The sequence below is a fragment of the Equus quagga genome, chromosome 11, assembly GCF_021613505.1.
Source record: "Equus quagga isolate Etosha38 chromosome 11, UCLA_HA_Equagga_1.0, whole genome shotgun sequence".
In the NCBI taxonomy this organism is placed as follows: Eukaryota; Metazoa; Chordata; class Mammalia; order Perissodactyla; family Equidae; genus Equus; species Equus quagga.
Window position 1 is genome coordinate 107,214,857 of NC_060277.1, and position 19,623 is coordinate 107,234,479.

The 19,623-nt window shown below is 44.7% G+C and overlaps 1 long non-coding RNA gene across 3 annotated transcripts in view; it reads right to left on the reverse strand.

The window, feature by feature from the left end:
- The window catches only part of LOC124246639 (uncharacterized), a 106,316-nt gene that overhangs the window by 40,486 nt on the left and 46,207 nt on the right, over positions 1–19,623 (reverse strand). For all 3 annotated transcript variants that reach the window (XR_006890542.1, XR_006890543.1, XR_006890541.1), the window contains one exon: positions 18,520–18,623. This is a non-coding gene — a long non-coding RNA (uncharacterized LOC124246639). The remainder of the gene's footprint in view (positions 1–18,519; positions 18,624–19,623) is intronic.

Below are 19,623 nucleotides of genomic sequence, written 5' to 3' on the forward strand. Positions count from 1 at the left end.
CCACAGGCCCACCATCCATGTAGATTTCTGTGGCCCTGAGTTAGCCTTTGTGATTTGCAACATTTCCAGATAATTTCAAATCTCACTAGTGACCTTTATAGCTATTTCTCATCACCTCTGGTGAATTATCACTTAGCCACAAAGAAAATATTTGTGCCTCTCCTGTTATTCTGAGGGGAGTGTGGGCACTAAGAGGCCAGGGATAGGCAGAGACCCTCACAGCAATGGTTTCCTCCCACATGGCTCTGTCCTGTAGCAGGTGGCGGAGGAGGATGGAGGAGAGGAAGTTCTGCCAGGAACTCTAATAAGGATATGGACTTACTCTACATTCGGTTCAGGAGCCTTTAGGAAATATGCAACAACAACAAAAAAAGATGCACTCCTCTACCTCAGAATATTCACAGTACACCTGGGAGGCAAAATCATTCTTCAATGCAGTGATGGCTTAAGAGGCTGAGCATGGCAGCATCCAGGTGCAAATAAATATAAAGCAGATGGAGTTCATCTGTGCTAAAATGATAGAGAATGAGCCACATGGGCCTAACCCAGATGTGAGCTTCCAGTAGGTACCTGGATAGTTGGGAAAGAAGGTGAGGGTCTTGAAAGAATTTTAAAAAATGTTCTATGCAAAGACAGGAAGGTTTCAAAAGCATGCCAGGGAATGGGCACGAACGGGACCCTAGTTAAGGAACTAAGCGGGAGACCAGTGAGGTCTTCAGAGCATGTAGGCTGGACTCTAGACTTATTAAATTAGCTCAAAGGACAGGTTGCACTTGAATAATTGGATTTCCTATAGTTTTTCCTATTGTGCTGTCATTGAAGGAGATTTGCAAATGTATCAACTGATCCATCATTGAAAAATATTTCCTCCACCAACTTGAAATTCCATCCACTGAATCATTTTGATTATGCATTACTCGGAGAGTATAAATTGGTTCACTGTCTATGGAAGGCAATATGGCAACAGCTTGAGAAGTTACAAGTCACTTTCTCTTTAAGTAGCAATTCAACTTTCAGGAATTTATCCTGCAGATATATTTGAATGTGTACCAGGTTATTTATTTCAGCATTATTTATAAGACCAAAACACTGAAGCAACCTAAATGTCCATCACAAGGGGATTAGTTAAAAATCAGTTATGGCATTAATACATGCATAAAAAAACGCAAATTAATAATGAATGTGGAAGTTCTTTAAATATCGATATGGAATAATTTCTAAAATACTTTGTTAAAAAAAGAAAATAACAAGGCAAAGTAAAGACTGTGAAGTATGCTGCCATATTGTTAAAAATTATAGGCGCTTCAAGGAGGTGGAACATAACTCCCCACCCATTGAGTATGGTCTGCCTTTGGTGACTTTCTTCCAAAGAGTACAGGAAGGAAAGAGAGGAGAAATAACTACAGCAGAGAACCCTGGCAAATCCTACCTGGGCCAGGTGATCAAGGTTCACAGCTTCAGTGAGAAGCCAGGTGATACCACGTACCCACGATAACATGAAGAGAATGGCACTTCACCCCTGTGGTCATCTTCCCCAAGACCCATAACCCCTGCCTAACTGTGGCAAAAACATCAGTCAAACTGAAATTGAGAAACATTCTACAAAATTCTCAACCAGCTTTCCTCAAAACTGTCAAGGTCATCAAAACAAGAGAAGTCCGCGAAACTGTCACAGACAGGACAACAAGACAAAGCCAAGGAGACATGACAACTAAATGTAAGGTGGTGTCCTGGATGAGATCCTGGAACAGAGAAGGGACATTGGGATAAAACTAGTAAAATCTGATAAACTACGGAATTTAGTTAATAGTATTGTGCAATATGGATTCCTTAGCTCTGACAAATGTACCACAATAATAGAGCACGTTAACTAAAGGGGAAACTGGGTATAGAGGAACCGGCATATATAGGAACTCTATAGTATCTTTGCAACTTTTCTTTAAATTTAAAACTTTTCTAAAAAAAATGTATTAAAAATTAAAAAGGGGTAGAGATTATATAATTGCTCCCATGTGCATGATACATCCGCGGAAGAAGAGGCAATAAACGAGTAATTTCAGTTGCCTGCAGAGGGGGATCCGAGTAACTGAAGGAGTAGGTTTCACTGTATGCACTTTTATATTTTCAATCATGAATCCTGCAAATTTATTTCCTCTTTTTAAAATAATAAAATTTACATTTTACAGGAATAAAACAGAATTTCTAATCCAAGTTGTTGTTTTTAAAAAACACCTTAGTTTTTAAATGCACTCTTTCTGAGCGACACATGAAACCAGCAGCCCCCAAAGAATTCATTAATTTGGATTAATTTCTCATATGAATAAGTTGCACAGCCCCAAAGTGCAAGGCTCCAAGGAGAATGTACGAGGGGCGTGGAGGTTTTGAGGGAAAAGAAAGCACTGGGTAAAGGTCTGGATGTATGATATTGCCCAAAGAGATCCCAAGCACTCAAGTGACAAAATGAAGGTACATGGTACCAGAGGGATGGTGGCCAATGGAGAGATAAGATGCCCAGAGGGGGTGACTGGATGCCCCAAAGATAACTTTGCTGATGCCAAATATATATGAGATTAGCTCTCCCTCTGCTTCCCAATAGACTATATTCTATATCATCCCAGTTATAAAATGAGCCTTTCTCTACCTGTTGACTCCTAACCAAGAGAAATATACTGTCTGTTGGACTTCTAAAGAACATTCTGGACCCATGCGAGAGCTGACTCCAGAGTCATTCTTTCCTGCCCTCATCCACCACCTTTCTGTCTCAGCCACTACCTGGCAAAAACCAACAGGGAGGTGACAGTGAAGTGAATTCAAATTTGACTCCATGAGAGAAACTGGGCTCTTCAGGCAGAGCCATCAGCCTGAGAGAAAGGGCACAGGATTAACAGGTCACTGAGCCAGCCAGGGGCGAGGAGCCAGAAGGACACCCACCACGAGAGGCAGGGAAACGGTTAATAACTCAAGGTGACAAATTAAGCCAGCTACTCAGGGGCTCCAGTTTGGCTGATTGTGAAGTCAAAACAGAACTGTCGGAAACTGGGAAGGCGCTGTCACTTTTACTGTATTTTTCCACACATATTTTTATTTTTTTTTAATTTGGAAACGTTCGTGGGGAGCTGGAAAACGCAGGCTGGAGAACTCCTGGGGTCTGAGAGGGGAGAAACTCTGTCTCTGCTTGGATCTCAATCTAATTCGGATCAGCAGCTCCCCAAGGGCGTCAGCCACTGGTGGCCGTTAGGTTGGTTAGCCTGCCACCACCCTCCCTCTCCTCCGCCCCCCGCCCCGTGGAAACATCCTCACCTCCTCTCCTTTTCACTGCCCTTAAGTGCCAGCCTGCAACCTCCTGCCAAATTACACTAACAGCGTGCTCCATCCGCCAGCCTCCTTGTTGCTAAACCCAGCAGCTGCTTAACAGGGAGCAGATGGAGAGAGACGTGCAACACCCCCAAAGCGCGCACTAGGGGAACCTGGGGCCGAGAGGCAGAGGAGAATTAAAACAGCCTGCTCTTATCCCAATTGATACATTGGCAAGGCCCCTGCTTTCACAATGCCTAACATGTGAACAACTAGCCCGTGGAAATTCACCAAAAGGAAACAGTAGGCTCGGGATATTTAACATGATCGTGTGTCCCATTTCGGGGAGAATGTAGGAAATTAGCACACAGTGACAGATGCACCATGAGGTTTACCTGCCCTTTGGATCTTATAACCCTTGAGCTTCTTGTTCTGATCTTTTAGGCAGACATATTTACTTGAGCACTTACTTTCTAAATTATAGGAGCAAACTTGTCACAACAGAACATTTAAATTAACACTTTTGCCCTCAAAGAGTATGTCCTCAACATACACTAATCTTGTAGATTATTTTAACTCCTTGTAGAGCTGACAACTTGACTTTAACATTAAAGATAAACATTTGCCACCCCCTCTTACACACACACACACACGCATACTCTAATGTTTCATTCTATAGAAACATCTCCACTTGGCATGTCTACTGCAAGTTTGGGTTTAATATCATCCATTCTAAAGAAAACAGAACAGTTTTGCCGAGCAAACTTTAGATAGAAAAATGGATAAAATGTAGCGCACGCATGAGGAGGAATGCCTGCGCTCACGCATGCATGCTCACACACACACACACACACACACACATCCGTCCTCTTCTCTTTCTCCTCCAGCAAGCACTGCACTTGATCCTGAGTCCACCAAAGAACACTGGCTCTGACAAATGGCTCAGCTAGTCCAATGCTTCCCTATAATCTGGCCAAAGCTGTAGCGCTCAGGTCTCAGGTTCCTTCATGACAGTTCGGGACTAATGCCTGGTGGGTCATCCATCGCAGACCTTAGCCACCCAGTTGCAGTTCCCTGACCTATCTCATGGAATAGCGCAGAAACACAATTCTCCTATTGTTCTCCAACTCGGGGACTGAGGGAGGGGGAACATGCGCGCACACAAGACCCTCCCTCGACAAGATTAGTGCAATTATTAGCCAACAGTAATGGCTATAAGCCAATCTGCTCTCAAATCCTCCCGAGCACGAAGTCACCTCAGAGTCTCTTAAAGCCCCAAACACAAGACTGTGTGTTCTCCTGCATTTTGCCACGTTGTTTGTTAAGGCTACTGAGCCAGTGCTTAACGCCGCCCTTACCCACAAGGCTAACTAGCAGAGAAAGAAACTACACAATGCAGGCGTCTGAGCCCTGGGGTCCCCACGCCCCCATAAGTATGTAAAAGGCAGATGTCCGGGACCAGACGTCATTGGCTACTGCTTCACCCAACGTTGTCTGGGCAAAATGCTTACTAGAACACAGCTGTAGATTGCGACTTGTGGTCGCAATGTTAATTGTAGAACTCTCCAGCAATGATGTGCTTTCTCTCCGTTTCACCCTATATGAGTAACAATCATCGACCCCTGTGTTATACTCTGCTGCCCATTCTAGTCTCCCAACAGGAATTATGGCTATGCATTCAGAAAGGAAGTTAAATTCTGTTCCGAGACTTTGTACACACATCCTTACACTGCATACATATTTCAAACCATAGTCTCAGAGAAAATGAAGTTTTTATACTCAATGTATATAAAATCAGTGATATATACAGTCATGCCTCACTTGACAGGGATACATTCTGAGAAACGCCTTGACAGGTGATGTCGTCATCACGGGAACATCGTAGAGTATACTTACACTAAGCTAGATGGTACAGCTTACTACATAACGTGGCTCTACCGTACTAATCTCATGGGACCTTCATCATATGTGTGGTCTGTCATTGACTAAAACATCGCTTTGCAGCACGCAGCTGCATTGATTAAATGTGGATGATGATGGGAGATATACAAAGAAAAAAGTTAAAGGATAGAAAAGTTAGTGACACATTTATATAATTCCAAAGCAATTGATTGATTGAATTTAAGTTACTGATAAATGAGACATTAAAATGATTTGTCAGTTGAGCCAAAAGACAGCTAGTCCAATAACTGAATATTCTACACCCAATTGTGCACACATGTGTAAATAAATATAAAGGTGAACATTACCCACAGGGCAGGGAATTATTCCATTATTACTTTATTCTTCAAACAGTCACTGAATTCCTACCATGCTCCTGGCAAAACTTAAAACCTAACGCTTGGTGGGTTGCTGTTAGAGCAGCCATATTAAAAGCCTTGTTATTTCCAGAGAAATCAGTGCCGTTTGGAAAACGCAGGCACAGAAAAAAAGCCACAATAAATAAAGCAAATAAAGAGGACATTTTCTATGGAATGGCAAATCAGGGAAGCTTTCAAGCATCTCCTGTTTATCATTGAGCAGATCTAGATATGTTAAACTTTGCATGTCTGTGAAACACATTTTTATGAGATATTAAAGATAACCCCGTTCCTACGAATTAATACCTTGTCTTTGCAGCATGCAGCCTCATTTCTCACACAGCAGACTATCAGAAAAGTCTCTGTTGAAAGACCTAGAGCCTGAGCCTGAATTATCAAGTCACAATGACTCAATATTCTCCAGAATATATTTTATTCTCATACGCACACGCTTGAACAGAACAAGCAATATACCACTGTTTGTACACAGCTTTCATAGCATATGTTCTACTATATATCCTTTCAGAGTGAGTGTGCTGACACACACACACACACACAGTCTTTCTCATCTGGGAACCTCAAGGCTTTCGTTAAATTCCCGAAAGACTTCCTTTGTAACAGTTGGAAGATAACCGAAATCCCTGATGAATCGTTTCTCTATTCGCAAAATGGAGGCTAAAAATAAATAATAATAAATGGGTCATTTGGAAAGTACCTGAAATCCCGAGGCTAAATGTACAAACATAAGAAAGCCTAATCTTACAAAATGTATATACTGAACCACTAATTGGTATTATTTACTAATGAAAAGATAGAGGCAAATACATAGCTGCTAGAACAATCTTCTCCTTAGGATGCTTAGAGCTAAAGCACCTGAGCTAATTACACCGTGCATAGCAACGCAGGCATTTTCAAAGCTCCATAAAGCAAATCTTTAAAGTATGCACAAGTCATTCAGTTGTGCCTGTCCACACACAAGCACAGCACAAACTCGTTCAAACCTTATGCTCCCCTTTGCAAAACTGATGTGATTTCTTTCCGGTCTGTTACTAGATTGTATTCCCAGTAATGGTGATTGTGATCCAGAAAAAGAAGAAAAAATAGCATAGCGAAGAATAGCTAAGCTCTGATGAAGCACAGAGCCCAAAACCCTGGGGTCCCCCCTTTCATCTTTAGTCACTTGTCAACCCAGAGGTGCGGCCTATAGGAACCCAGCTCACCAGCACCTGCATGTGGATGAACTTTCTAGATGAGGGCACCGCATAGCGACTCACAGGAGGAAACCAGATCCATAGCTGGTGCCCGCTGCGGACTTGCCTAAGCTTCTTGTCTTTGAAACCAGACAAGGCCAACAGGTCCCCTGTTCATTTATGGTTAATCTCACAAATTGAAAGCAGGGAGAATTATATAGGAGACGAAGGCAGAAGCTAGAGGCTGGGCCAGAAATAAAAAGATTCATGGCAAGAAAGCTTGCCTGTTGGGAGAAAAATCATTCATACCCATTTCCGTATACCCATAGCTAATTATCCCCCCAAATCAAAGGAGCCCACTCAGCTCATTCCTACACATCAGTACAATTCCTTGGCAGAGCTGGCCAGCTTCTCACACGGCGGACAGCCAGACAGGCCTCTGCCGGGAAATGGCAGGTCACCACCAGAGCCTAAACCACGGCAAGAGAAGAAGAAATAAGAACCATGAGGGAATCATCTGTCAAAGTTGTGGAAAAAGTCAGATTCTACTGACAAACAGCTGTTTAACCCAGGCAGCCACTCACCTGGATCTGGCTTGAGGATTGATAAAGCCAGGTCAAAATCCAAAATCCAAAAGAGCAAATCCAAGGGTCTCTACTCTGCCATCTTTTCCTGTCCCTCGGTCGTCAGGTGTGGTTTAGCTGACCAAGGACACGGCCCTGACAAATTCAGCGAGGTTGTATCAAGGGAGAAAGGGGTCTAGCTTAACTCGGCCACTAGTCCTCACTCTTGAACCACCTTTGGGAGCAGAAAGCACCCGCGGTGGTGTGCAGAATGCTTGCTCCCGACATGGAGTGAGCCCACAGAACACCTCCATCTGATCTTTTATAGTGCTTTGTTTATTACCCGTGTGCCCTTATTTCATAAGGGAACTGAGAGAGAGGGCGCAGGAATGATGAAGATGACTATTAGTAGCAATCCAAAGACAGCTTTTCTTAAGCTTCATTCATAGCAGCGAATGTGACCAAACAACCTAGCAATTGTTCTCTCAAATGTCACCTTTCTGTATGGGCCACTGTGCCGATAAAACTCGGCTCTCTCTTTTTCGCTCCCCCAGTGCCCCCCCCGCTAAAAAAATTGCTGTGTTATCCTCCAAATATCTCCGGAGAAATTGAACCGACAAGGAAAGCTCTTCTTCTTCTCCCTGCCCCCACCCTCCCGGTTTTTCTTTCTTCTTCACGCAGCCTGAACAATTTGGCTCTGTTCTGGGTGCATTCCTGTGGCCCATTCTCTTTCAGTCCCCTGTGCAGGCCTGAGGACGGTGGACCAGAGAACACAGGCCCGCATTCAGATCCAGGACGGCGCTTGCGGGGGGCGGAGGGAGAAAAGCGACCCGAACGTACCTATGATTGTTGCGCCACCAACTTAATACCTGGCAGAGAGACAAAGGCTCTTTAGAAAAAGCCCAGGCTGCGGGGTAAGCCATTCCCCCACCCTCCAGGAGTTCAAAAGATAACAGGAGCTGAAAATAAGGCACTAACATAATTAAAGTTTTCCAACTCATTTCAGGAGCTATTACGAATGATGACAGAGAGCTCACTGCTAGCTCTTTTTGATGGACAATCTCTGCTCATACATGAAGAGAGTCTTTCTCTCTTTGCGTGTGCGTACACGTGCACACGCGTGTGTGTGCACACACAGCCATCCATTCCTGGACAAAATGATCAATACTCTCAGAGCCCTACACCTTTTCACGTAAGCAGAGGTGCGACCATTGCTTGGAAAGTCCCTGATTTGAGGGGAATCTACAAAATGAGGAAGCCCTCTCAACGTGAACTCTTATTTTATTCTTAACAAAGGGTAAGTGGGCATTTTATCATTGTTATTCATGCGTTTATTTCTGCTTGGGATCCAGAATTTGCACTTGCCCATGGAACAGGGTGGAAGTCCCAGGAGTAAGTCCTGGGGGCAAAGGAAGGGGCATTACTATAGTCCAGCCAAATCATGAGGTGTTGGACGATCTCTGCTCTGGATGGCGGGTGGGGCGCATGCCCGTCATAGTCAAACTTCAAAGGCCAACTGAAGACCAAACCTCGTGGTCCTTACCTCCATGGTCCTTAGCCAAAGTTCTTCATTATGAGAAAGAGGTTTTAGCCAGAAAACTGGCGAGCAACGACAGAGAGAGCCAGTCATACAAGGTAACTGGGAAATATGAATGGGACCAATACACACTAGAACACCCAACAGGGTTTTTCTCTCTCTCGCAATTAAAAAACAAATACACACTCAGAAAACGGCTGAGTTTTCTAAATGGCTATTCTATTTACTTGTTTTTCAAGAAGGCTGTAAGCTCCATGACAACAAGGATTGTATCACTGAATCCCCAGCATCTAGCACAAATAAGGACTAAATAACTCTTTTTGAGTGTTGAAACATTCCAGGTTCACAAGGAAGAGAAAACCAAACGTGTGGTGTGCTGGAGCCAGCTCACACGCACTAATAGGGGCCGATTGCGAAACTGACATGATTTTGTGAGCCAGTTGGTAAAGGCAGCCACTATTAAAAGTTAAATTCTATGAACTTACAATTAAATAAATTACATTAAAAACATAGGAAAATAAGCTTATCACTTCCGTACTATTTGACAATGTTTTACTATTATTTATGCTGTCGGGGTTATTTATGTCTATCGTGTCTATATGGCGGAAACACTGTGTAATGGTGACTGATGCCTAGCTCTGCCCCACTCTGTGTTCAATGATCTCACATTTTAGCTTAAAGTTGGCCATGGTGGAAACATCAATACCATGGAAATCTACAAATGCTACAAGTCAAGGTTTGATTTACAGTTTTCTAGTTGTGTAGTTTTAAGAGAATGATGAAGAAAATATTAATAATCCACATAACAGTATATCACGTCTATAGTTGTTATACTGTGAGTAGCCAAAAAAAAAATATGAAGGAAATAGTCTTCCAGCGTCAAAAACTATTCTCTGAGTCGGTGAAGAAATTACATCATTGACTAAGAAGTGAGGTTCCAACATACGTCTTCATTCTTTCATTTTATTCCTTAACAAAAACAAAAATAAAAACATCTTATTCCAGCATTCATGTTGGAACTATACTCTTTCATCAGCTGCAAAAGAAAAGTCAGTGAAATATTTTTCGAGGACCAATTAGGTATACAGAATTCACCGTAAAAGGTATTGCATATTTCATAATTATTGGCAAATTTGTGCTACACAGCCTTTATATCAATTCATGATAAACTTGTGTATGGAAAAACATGAATACATTCTTTTTAGAGAGCTGGTTGTTAAACATTTACCAGGACACCACTGTCAAATGCCATCATCGCATATAAAGAAAGGGGGTGATTTTAATGATTTATAGGATGATAATTAAATAGAAGTATATGAATATGTGTATATGTGTTTGGCTCATCATTTAGCTTTGGTTTCATAGAAGCAGATCACAAAACACTGAACGAAGCCTATTGGTAGGAAAATGACACAGTATGAGCTATTCCCACCTGCCATGCTGTTTCATCAGAGCTGCTAAGAACAAAGCTTATGAGAGGACAAGTAAAGGAGGCAAGAGCCGGCCCTTAAAATTTTCATACATCTGGGTGGTGTTTTGCAGTTTCCAAAAGGACTTTTGCACAAACTATATCATATGAGCCTCATCAGAGCTTTATAATAAAGGCAAGACAAAGAGAATTCCCACTTTACAAAGGAGCCTATTAAGGCTCAAAAAGCTTATGTAGTTTGTGCAAAGTCACACAGTTGAGGGTGACTAAGGGAAGACTAGAACACAGGTCTTCTGATTCCCAGCCCAGTGTTTCTCAAGGGAGGATCAAAATACCCTTTTTGGAGCAGCTCTTCTGGAAAGTTCCATCCCTCTCAGACCTGAGTTTAAGCAAGGAGGCAGTGCAGTGGGAAAAGCAGGCATTTGGGAATCTGAAAGTATTGTTGTCAACCTCACTCACAGTCTGTGGCCGTATCTCCTTGGGCAAGGAACCGACGATGTCTGAGTCCAGGTTTTGGTCTGTCTGCCGGCCCACTTATAGCCTCTGCCCCCAGGGTCAGCAGCCACCTGGCCAGAGGATCAACCCCAAGAGACAAACAGCTGTGGCGGAGCCCAGGTCCCACAGCTCCATTGACTAAAGTGCTGGGTTCCATACTTTTTTTTTTTAGAAAAGCAGACCCTTTTTATTTTTTCAAGGAAAATCCTTTATGAAACAGCAAAATATAATTCAGACCAAGAGGAAAGATTCTGTGGTTGAACGAGGATAGTGAGCGCGTGGTGGCCAGGTATGGTTGCAACGGCCGTCTGCTCACGGGGATCCTTAAAGCACCACCAAAGAACTCTGGTCTCCTTGAAGGGCTTCAAAAAATCTGCATTAGCATTTAATGTTCATGAGGTCAGTGTATGTCTCGGTGTGTCTGTGTGAGTGCTGTGTGTGTGTGTGTATGTCTGCGTCTGTGTGAGTACGGAGTGTGTGTCTGTGTGAATGCTGGGTATGCGTGTCTGTGTGTGAGTGCTGTGTATGTGTGTGTCTGTGGGAGTGCTGAGTGTGTGTCTGTGTCTGTGTGAGTGTTGTATGCGCAGCTGTCTGTGTGTGTCTGTGTGTGTATGTGTGTGTCTGTGTGAGTACTGGGTATATGTGTGTGTCTGTGTGACTGCTGGATGTGTGTGTGTCTGTGTGACTGCTAGGTGTGTGTGAGTGCTGGGGGTGTGTGTGTGCCTGTGTGAGTGCTGGGTGTGTGTGTGTGTCCATGTGAGTGCTGGGGGTGTGTGTGTGTCTGTGTGAGTACTGGGTGTGTGTGTGTGCCTGTGTGAGTGCTGGGGGGGTGTGTGTGCCTGTGTGAGTGTGTATATATTGCGGGCACAGGGGCCCCTGTTCTACACTGTGGGTCTCCTCCTGAAGCTTGGCCAGATACCTTGCAATCTCCTGTCCCTGGTCACAAAAGGACAAAAAGAAAGAGTGGGGGCCCCTCAGTAGAACCGGGTAGAAGAAAATGAGGCTCTAAGCATCCATGGCACCATAGAAAAGCAAGCAGGGGAATCTAGAAGCACAGTAGTGGCTAACAGTGCGTGTTGAGTGCCAGGCACTGCTCTGAGCACTTCAAAGCTACTATCATCTTAACTGTTTTACAACGTCCCCTTGAGATAGGTACTCTCATCGTCACAACTTTCTAGATGATGAAATTTGTGCTTAAGGAGGTTAAGTAACATTCTCAAGCTTTCACTGTTCATAAGAGGTGAAGCTGAGATCAGGGCTCCTTCCTGGGCGTGTGGCCAGTGCAATAGCCCAGGGGGACCCTAAGGGCCCACGCTTGCGGTTAATGCTCTGCAGGCACTGTCTTAAGATTCTTAATAATTTTATCTTTGCATTTGTGTTTTGTAAGTAAAGTCAGATGGAGCATGCCTGGAGGCCTGGGGCCTCTGCTCACATGTGGTCCTGCCTCTCGGTGCCTGCCGGCCTTCCTGGGAGGGGTTCTTGGCCACCTGCCTCCCATCCCTGCTGCTCCGGGCCTGCCTGTCCTCCCCTTCACCATCCCTGCCCCTGACCACTGAGCACCACCGGGGGCAGCACCTGGGTCCTGTAGACAAGGAAAAGCTCCTGTTGGGTCATAATCTTCCGTACCCAGCGGGGGCCCGGACACAGAGAGATAGGGTCCAGTGTACGCCCTGGGTTTCCGCAGAGGAGAGGGCCCCAGCCATTCCCACCTCAGGGGAGGGAGGAGAGCCTCTCCCCCATCCCCAGTCCAGATTCTGAGCACGTCCTGAAACAGACGTTGCCGTTTCTTTGAGGTCATGTGTCCACTGTGGGTCTGGACTGTGGGCCCATGACTTCTTTCCTGGCCAAACCCTCGAATTTTCATTGTGCAGTAGGCCCCATGCATTACGTAGCTGGACCTGGCTAAGATTCAAACCCAGACACCTCAAGTCAAGAGCTGGCTGTGCGGGATGCCTCCTTTCTCCACCAAGAGAGTCAGCACCTTTTTGCTATTCTCTCAGCTCTTCAACCAGCTTCTTGCTCCAGCATTGATAGACTCCTGCTTTGCCAGCAGCCATGTAGCCAGAAGAGGGAATGTGTGACTAGTAACCAAAAGGCCCTGGGTTTGTCCTATGCTCCTTCCTCGGGACGAGGGACTTTCCCTTGTCCCACAGGTATATATTATATGCCCACATGTACTCTCTTCAGGTCCCAATTACCACTATTCTAGGGGCACTAATGAGGATAAACCTCCCCCAAAGGATAAAGGGCAAGGTTCCCCAGGCTTGTGAAATAGCCTGTAATGTTGGAAGTGAGTCCAGAGAAAGAAAAGTCACAGGCAAGGAGCCAGCAATGTTTCCTAGAGGAACCCCTTTCCCCCAGGACCCGGCTTCCTAGAATCATGAGAGAGGTTCCAATTTTTTCTTGAGATGACCAGCGTATAAATTCCCAAAGAGCAGGAACTCTGCCTCTCTTGCTTGCTGCTGGCACAGGACAGTGCCTTGCAGATAGTAGATGCTTAATAAATATTTAGAGAATTGACGCTGTTGGATGGATCTAATCCAGATGCAAACATCATATTTATTAACTCTGTCACTGGCATCTGTATCATCTTCAGCACTAGATTTTTAGACTTGAGAGCGAGGAGGGAAATCCCCATCCTCTCTCTTGTCCCTTCCTCTCTTCCCCTTATATCAGTCTCTGCCTTAACCAATAGCAAACAGGCCGGGGCCCCTTGGCTCTTTAACAAAGCCAAACAGGTGTGAGAGATTAGCTCCCTGGACGGAGCTTCTGTCCAACAAAACAATGTCAAATTCCCCCTAATAAAGTCCAGAGCTGTAAGCAATTCTCCTTGTTATTAAGCAGGAAAGAAAACACAGTCCGGCTCCGTCCCAATTAGCTCGGAGGACCCTCCGATGAGCCGAATTTAAACCAGAGACCTGCTCCGATCTGGCTTCCAGCGCAGACAGGGCCTGCCTTTCCCAGCGAATGGAAACTCACTGGCCCAGGTTCCCAGCCATCTTGGCACGAGGGTGCAGACAGCCCCCGAGCCCCCATCCCAATATCCACAGGCTGTCTCTGCCTCTGATTCAAACCATCTTTGCAACTCCCTGCCAGATCCCTTACTTTGATTTTCCATATGGAGGCTCGGTCTCCTTTGCCAGGTTAGTGTTTATAGGGATGGGCTTTTTGACAGTTTCGCTGTCAGTGAAAGAGGGGATGGGATCCCTCCCCTGAACATGAATCACTTTCTTGTCATCCAAAAAAGGGGGAAAGATCAACATCCTGAAGCAATAACAACAACAAAATAGAAACCCCAAAGGGACCTAGCAATGGGATGTCTCGTCTTTCCTTTCCTTACCGCCCTCCATCCCCCACCTCATACTAATAGGTCATGGAGTGGAAAATAGAAGGACTCCAAGGTGCTTCCAAGACGGCCCCTAGCTCTGTCACTTCGTGTTCACACGTGGGGTCACCTGCCCCTCCCCCACCCCGGCGTAGATGGAGCTTGGAGGGACTCTCTTTCCATCTTGAACATCTTACCTGAACGGGGGACGTTGAAACAGTTTTCACGATAAGCTCTGAGCAGAGATTGTGATTGCCATGCACTATCCTAAGGCTTTAAAGCATGACTTTAAGTCTCACCAGAACTCGATGAATTTTATAAATGAGGTAACTGAGTATTTAAAAAGTTACTAGTCCAAAGCACACAGCTAGCCACTGGTAGAACTTCTGAACCCAGAGTCCAAATCCAGAACTGCAGCCAACTTCAGTGGCGTTTGTCAAATATTCCTTCTCCGTCCTCAGCTCCCCCTTCTGGGCACATGGAGGAATGACATTTCCTGGGCTTTGACGTTGGGTGGGCCCTCGGGGCCTGCACTGGCCAGTGAGTTATGAACAGAGGTAATGTATACCACTTCCAGGCTGAGCCAGTGTGTGTCTCCCCAGGATACACTGTTCCCTCTGCCATGCTCACTGGCAATGTTCCAGAAAGCTCTGTCAGCCTGGGTCCCAGAATAAGGATGCAATGACAAGGGAGCCAAACCCTCAGCTTCTGGTGATAGATACATAGTAGGAATAAGAAGCAAATTTTAGGGGCCAGCCTGGTGGCATAGTGATTAAGTTTGCATGTTCTGCTTCGGCAGCCTGCGGCTCACAGGTTCAGATCCCAGGCGCAGACCTGCATACCGCTCATCAAGCCATGCTGTGGTGGCATCCCACATACGAAATAGAGGGAGATTGGCACAGGTGTTAGTTCAAGGCCTATCTCGCTCACCAAAAACAAAAGAAATAAATTTTAATTGTTTTAATCCAGTAAGATTCAGGGGTTATTACTATAAAAGTGGGGAAGGTGGTTAGTTTCAGAGGGAGAGGAGGGCAGGGGTATGTGAGAGGACTTCTGGGTACCTGTCTAAGCTCCATTTCCTAACTTGAGTGCTGGTTACAAGGATGTTAGCTTTATAGAAATATCATAAATATTTGTTTCAGGTGGGTTTCTGTTTCTGTGTTTTATTTTATACTAAACAGTTTAAAAAATGTTTGGGGGGTTGTTTGTTACCACACCATAACAGCCCTGACTGATACATCATCACGGTCCCTGTGATGAAGTGCTTTCTTACATCTCCGTGGGCCCCCTTCTGCTTGGATGTCAATAAATTTCCGTCTTCTGACATAAGAAGTGAAACCTTTGTTTTTTTCTGTTAAGTCTAAGTCTTGGAAGGGAAAGAACAAAGTAGAAACATGAAATGCGTTAGCTGGGGCAGCAAGTCTTCAAGGCTTCCTCTTCCAGAATTTCCTAAGAGATTATGGCTGCATTCCAAAAGGCAAGACATGATTGACTCTGAAATAGAGAATCCAAATAGTGGAGCTCACCTGAACCTTCTCTCTGACCCTACTTCTCTCTGCCCCAGCACCCTTGACACAGCCTCTTGTGGTTACTTTACTGCACGGTAGTCTCATTGATTGTACACACAGAGGGATGCAAATGGAATAGCTCCATGGTACATTTAGGCAGGAGGGTTCACCCTAGAGAGAAGACGTTCCTGATGGTCTTCAATTTGTCCCTGTTGGAAAACGCTCAAGAGATATTCAGAGGAATCTTCTAACTCATCTAGAGATAAGCCGGGGTGCAAAGGGCAGAGGGAAACTGTAATGAATTTCCTCTGCCATGACCCTAGCTCAAGCAATAAAGGCTGGCTCTGGCAGCATCTGGGAGCTTGAAAAGACAGGGAGACACTAAATAGTGTGCCAAAACAACTCCCCACATGCAAAGCCATGTTAGCCATAGAGAAGCAGAATGCTTTCCTCCGGAAGGCCATTGTAGTATTCTGTAATCCATTCCCCTTACGCCCTGCCCCATCCCCAGATAAAGCCATCACTGCATGGGGAGATGACAAGGACTACCAGTTGGAAAAAAAAAAAGACTGTTTTTAGTTTGATTTTGGTTTTGGTTTGTTTCATTTATTACTGATGTCATGCGCAAAAGCTCCCTGTATTTTAGAACTCGGCCTTCTTGAAAGCCAGTTCTCAAACCAGACCCCAGATTCTTCCCGCCCACCTGCAAGCAAGCTGCTGAGTAGTCACTCCAAATTCAGCCCTTCCAGGGCCCTCTGTCAGCACTCAAGGCTGTTGACCAACTACTGTTTCCCAAGCTTGGCGCTTGCTGGTCTAGCCTCATTAAGCCAACGCAAGACGTCTATGTGACTGATTTATCCCATACAATAAAACCAGACTATTACTCACTGGGGCAACCTGGCACACGATCTGGTGCCTTCTGTAAGAGGTAGCAAACCAGCAGCATCATAAACCGCCCTGCTATTTGAGGAGAGAGAAATCGCTAATCTGTGGTTGTCATACCATAAGTGAATTTTCATTACCATCTGGGGCAACGCTAAACTTCAAGGTCCTGTAATTATAATCCATTGATTTTTTATTGTCACCTGCTAAAAGCAAAAGCATAAAACATTATCACTTTAACACCAAGGTCCAGTTGGGTGTGAGGCCCTCCTCTGTGCCCCCGCTGTAAATTACAGGTGGCAGCAAAGAGATGCACAAGGAAAGGCGGTTATGCCCTCCCTCCCCCATACCAGGAAGCACACAGAGAGAAGCCCACAGTGGGGATGAATCATTTACAAAGCAATCAAAAAGGGCCACCTTCTCCTCGCTTTCTTTCTCGTGACATTTCTCTCTTTCTAATTTATATCTTAGTTATTTGTAAGAGATTATGCAACATGCTGGTAAAGGGTGCAGACTCGGGAGGCAAAATTCTTGCATTTGAATCCTGGTTCCCTTATTTTTAGTTGTGTGACCTTGAGCTACTGTGCCTCAGTTTCCTCCTCTGTGAAATGAAAATCTTGGTAAGAGTATCTACCAGCCTCATAGTGTTATTATGAGGATGGAGTGAGTTGATTCATGTCAAGCGCTTAGAAGAATTCAATGCATGTCACGTATTATTACAACACGAATGAAAGTCTGGCTGGCTGGCAGTCCTTGCCTTCTAGACTATAAGTCATTTGTTGGTAAAAAACTTGTTTTAAACATCTTTTTAGATATTTAGATATTTAGACTGAACTTGTTAAAGGCAAATCCTGAAATTTACCCATCATTACAGCGTGTGTGTCTGGTGCGTAGGAGGTATTTAATTACAATGCTCATAATGCCTTGCGCGTTATAAATATCAGAAATTCTTACTGACTGAACAAATGAATGTTCAAAACCCAGTTTTATTCACTTTTCGTTTAAGTGATCGTGTGCTCTATTGACTAGATGGTGCTGATAAACAAATTGAGACTTAGGAAGGGGAAAGGTCCTCCCCTGGGCATGAGGGAAGGGAATGACGGGACATGGAATTGAGAGGAGAAGAAAAGTCCTGTTCGCTTAAAAAGATACTGTATTCTCCCCTGGTTATGTATCTTTTGGTAGATGTGTTTGAGTCTGGTGACCACATCTAAGAGAGGCCCCAAAAAACCACTGTGTTTTAAGAGAGGTGATGAGAATGTTGCAGGTTCTGGAAAGCATGTGGTCTGTGGTAAACTAACTGAGTGCCAGAGAAGAGAAGACTCCTAGGGCAGCAGGGGAACTGAGTTCAGGGAACTGCAGAATTTGCAACAATGTTCTCTGTCACCCTCCAGATACAACAATCACTAAGGCCTGTGGTCCCACCTCCCAATATTTCTTGAATTCAACGCTGCCCAGGCCCTGCTTCTCCTGGTTCACTGGAGAGTTATATTGCTAATGTCCATATGTTCCTAGTGAAATCCAACCCTACTTCTCCAGGCTCGGTTCTGAGGTCCCATCATCTACAAAGCCTTCTCCCACCTCCACTAGCAGAACTCAGCATTCTTCCCCCATGTCCCCCAGGAACTTTGTGCGTCATACTCTGTGACCATTTCCATTGCTCCACTCTGAACCCCTTAAAGGTAAATCCTGGGATTTATCCAACTTTATATCTCATGGGCCTAGCAGCATGCCTGGCACATAGTAGGAACTGAAGAAATATGGGGTGAATAGAAATTGGAGGTAATTTCCCATTTAGTAAGAGAAAGATGTTTTAATTAGGAGAATAACCCCCCAAGTGGACTATGCTAGACAGGTACAGAGACCTGTGATTCCCATGCAGGGATGTGGTAGAAAGGATTTCCACGTTAAGTAGAAGGTTGAACCAGGGGACCTTTAAGAACCTTTTTCAGTCCAGACTTGAGATTCAAGGACACTATGGCATTTGCAACTTCACCTCCAGACCTTTAGCCACTTCGCTGGAAAAAGAGACACATAAGTCCTGGTCCTGGGACTTGCAATCTCACAGTGGCATTTCTCCAAGAAATGGATGCTTTTCACCTGTGGAAAATGAAATAAATATGACAGTTTTTAACTCTAGAGCAGAAGAGAAGGAATGTCTAGCAGTGATTATAACCTGGAATGTCTAAGCCTTTTCTCCAAAAAGATCCAAACCAATGAACTTGCTTCCGATGTATGAAAAATGCCTTCATACCCTATGTTCTCATAACTGAAAGAGGTAGAGAACAGGAACGGGGCTAAACATGGCCTTCCAGATGTGTCAGAGTTGTGATAAGTCATGTTTAAACTTTACCCAAAGTGAAATAAAGTGTCAACAGAAACTGCTGCCCAAACTCTCTGATCAGGTCAGGCAAACAACCAATCGAAAAAAATCAATCAAATGTGAAAGGTGGCTAAAGGGGTGGGAATGCTTAACTCTGTGATTCCCAGAGGACCCAGGTCTATTTAATATGTTTTCTGCCAGCTGCTGCTTCTCCTCACAGCCATGAAATAGCCAGAAATACACCAGAGGGTATTGTTTTGTGAGCTGGCTTGGACGTGAGCAGGCTAAGAACTCAGTGGCATTGGCCAATGATGAAGAAAGGATGCTAGGAATGGTGGGCTCAAAACGGATGGGTCAGTCCAGCCCCAGGGCCAGTACTTTGGGATGAGAAGTGGCCAAAACTCCAAAGAGGAATGGAAAATTTGACGTTGATCTGGAATACTGTAAATGCTCAAGAAGGTTGGTTCTTGTGGGTGGGAGAGAGGAGCAAAAATTTCTAAGTCAATGTGACAGAATGACAGCAGTGTGCTTCCATGTGACCCATGCAGTTGGAAATAGACTGCATTTCCCCAGGGAGAATGGATCAGCAGGAACCAGCCAGGAGCTCAAGGCCCCAGCCAAGTGGACTAATGTTTAGGACAGAGTTTCCAGTGCGAGGAGGAAGTAGAGTATAAGTCAGGAATTTGGCAAGCAAGGTCCAATCTTATGAGCAAATAAATATGGTGGAATAAAACAGGTTTGGTGGACAGGAAGATGTTCGGGTCTCACCACCCTCAA